General features: G+C 42.3%; 1 long non-coding RNA gene across 1 annotated transcript; it reads left to right on the top strand.

Moving 5' to 3' along the window:
* Nucleotides 1-775: 775 nt before the first annotated feature.
* Nucleotides 776-2976, top strand: LOC138827887 (uncharacterized). The gene is made up of 3 exons (XR_011372193.1): nt 776-929; nt 1077-1211; nt 2810-2976. It is a non-coding gene; the product is annotated as an uncharacterized lncRNA (long non-coding RNA).
* The last annotated feature ends 220 nt before the right edge of the window (nt 2977-3196 follow it).

Genomic DNA, 3196 nt, shown 5'->3' with positions numbered 1-3196 from the left:
CTCCACTGCCATGGCAGTGTGTGGATACCCTCACACACACCCAAAGGTGATGCTTTACCCGCTCTCCATTTAATGTGACTCCTGAAATTCACCATCATATGAGAGTTGGCATTTGCAGCAGTTCACCTAGTCCCAGTTCCCAGAATGACACAAAATTGGCCAATGATGCTGGCACACACAGAAGGTTCCATCATGGAATGGAACCTAAAACCCAAGAAGCTTTCTACTGGGCAGGGAGCCTGCCTCTGTGACACTGGGCAGTAAGCAGGCTGCCCTGTCCTGTGGAGGACCCTATTCTTACCTCCCAAGATTGCTGCCTGCCCAGCCATCACTGAAAAGAAACACAGGTGTTCCTGATCTTTCAGTGGGAAGCTGTCATTCATTGCTTCTTGTTTTACTGTTTAAATTGTATTATAGTTCACTAATGTTCATACACTTGGGTTTTGTATATAGAGTTGAAATGTTCTTCTTGGAGCAAGTGAAAGTAATACAGAGCAGGTCTGAAAGCACTGTGTGTTTCCAGGAAAGCATCAAAGAAGGTGAGTGTTTATAAAAGTGTGGCACAAGCAGCAGATAGCAGATTTAATCATCTAAGTTGAACACAGTTTTGCACAGCTGCTGTGTTAATTCTACCAGGTTCCTGTGGTTCTGAAAGGAATGGAGTTACTTCTGGGGATTCACTAGAGTTGTTTGTGATGTTCACACAGTCTTGTATATGTGTGTTTGAAGGACAGCAGAGTCAAGAATGATGTCTTCCTTTTCCAAATACCAAATTCAGAAGCATCAACCTAAAGTAGAGCAGAGCACAGTGAACGATTTGCAGTGGTGCTGCAGAGCACTGAGCTCAGGGAGAGAGAGCCAGAGTCATCCTGCGGTATCCAGAGCTCTTTGACTGGTTGGGTGCAGTCTTCTGTAATGCAGACCTGCAGGTATCTATACTTGGGAATTGAGCAGGGCTGTGGCCTACTGTTTTATTTTATTCATTTTTTTCCTGTTTTATTTTAATAGACATGTACTCCTTAGGATGTGATTCCACAGTAGTTTTGAGTATCTTCTCTTTTTTTTCTTTGTGATAGAAATAATGAGCCTCATAATTGCGTGTCAACCTACTGCTGTCCCCAGCCAAGCACAGTGGTGGCCAGGGCTTGCTTGTGTGCAATCACTGGCCTCATCCTTCCAGAGAAGATCTGTATTCTTCTGGAACAGCTGTTGTAAGCACCTTTTTTACTTTGTGTTGGTGCTGTGGTGGCATGCTGAGCACAAGGCAGGCCCCTTTACTTAACTTGGGATCAAGCATAGAAATGTCATGTTTCATTTGGGTTAGTCATCTTTGCTGAAGAATGTGCTAGAATAAGTCACCTCTCCTAATGAGAAGGAGGCAGAGGCTCAGAGCAGACAAACCACTCTCTCCTGCTTCTCCAACCTGAGCCATTTTGATGCAATCAAAATTAGAACATCATTCAAAAACAGAGCAGAATTCTGTGGGATGAATTACATATAACTTTTAGTACTGGAGATGTATAAAATGTTTAATCTGAAATGGTGTGGACAGAAATAGGGTAGAAGAGAGTTGATCAGCCCAAACATACCTAAGATGTGTTCCAGCACTGAAATTCTTTGAGTCACTAAGCACTAACAGTATGCTAAGTATTAAATTCAAGTGCTAGGGTTTTATTTTTTCCTTGTTGTTTTTGCCATCTGGGAAGGTCATATATAAATAAATTATGTCCATTGCATGTAATGTGAAGACAGAGAATTATCCTGTTTATCATTTTCTCTGTCCTTACTTTTAAAATATCTTCATATTAAAACCTTCAGTATTCTCCCTACCTCTGTGTCAGTCACTAGTGTGGTTTGAACTCATGTTCTTCAGTTTGTCACATTACCACTGTGCCATGCCTCTAGTATAAAATTTGGCTTGTTCATGTGAATGGAGTCTTGTCAACTTTTCTGCTCAGGCTGGCTTCAAACTTTATTCCTTCAGATCTCAGTCTCCTGAGTCACTAGTATTACAAATTTGAGACTCTTGTGCCTGGGATGTTTTACTCTTTTGAACCTATTTTTTTTTTGTTTACAATTTATTAGCTTAGTACTTTGGTTTTCTACAATAAGAAGGACAGTTTTTGATTAATTGGATGAATTACTCTGTGACGTTTCCCTAATCAGACTGAAAACATTACTCTTACTGGGAGGGAAACATCCTTGTACACTGTGTAGGGTTTTATGGTTTGGGTTCTTTTGTCATTGTTGGTTTCAAGCCCAAACCTTGCACACACTAGGCAAGTATTCTGCCCTGAGTTAAACCCCTAACATGGTTCTTTGAGTCTTCAGACATGTTCCAGAGTTAGGGGGAGAACTGTGACTTTTGTTAGGTGTGTAGTGTGTGCATATGTGTGTGTGTGTGTGTGTGTGTGTGTGTGTGTGTGTGTGTGTGTGTTTTGTTGGTTATACGGCCTGAACTCTGGGCCTGGGCGCTGTCCCTCAGCTCTTCAGCTCAAGGATAACACTCTATCACTTGAGCCACAGCGCCACTTCTTTTTCTTCTGCTCATGTGGGACTGAGGAATCGAACCTAGGGCCTCATGCATCCAAGGCAAGTGCTCTACTACTGAGCCACCTTCCCAGCCCCTGGCATGTTGATCTTTATAGAACTTACAATATAGCATCAGGAACTTACTCTGCACCTGCTAGTTTGTATAAGTTAATGCTGAAATTTAAGATCATTAGAACTTCCAGAATATATTTTTTTAAATGTAAGTATGGACATTCCTCCATCTCCCGTTTTGTTAAGGATGATCTGTCTTTTTCAGTCATTACTTCAATGAACCGAAGCTGCCCCGTGGGTTACCTTGTCAGTTCAAGGCTTTGCAGACAGCCCTGTTTCCTGGAGAGAGAATGAACATGATTTTCAAAAAGGAGGTGAACATACGTACAACTTTGTGATTTTTGATAACCAGGACTACTGGCTTCAGATGGCTGTTGGAACACTCGATGACTGTCCTCCCATGCAATACAAAGTTATTTATAGTTACTCTTGTTTTCTGGTTTCTTCATTGTGTGTGTGTGGGTCTGTGCACTGACGATGTTCCTCAGCTCAGCATTTGCTTGCATTCTGGCCTGCACAGCCTATCCATGTGGCAGTGGGGTGCATGCTCAGTGACTGGCTGGTCACTCATTCCCTCTGTCAGTGCAAGCAC

Source organism: Dipodomys merriami, unplaced genomic scaffold (assembly GCF_024711535.1).
Source record: "Dipodomys merriami isolate MVZ:Mamm:240054 unplaced genomic scaffold, mDipMer1.0.p SCAF_16, whole genome shotgun sequence".
Lineage (NCBI taxonomy): Eukaryota > Metazoa > Chordata > Mammalia > Rodentia > Heteromyidae > Dipodomys > Dipodomys merriami.
Note: the sequence above shows the minus strand (reverse complement) of the source record. Positions and strands in the feature narration are given on the sequence as shown.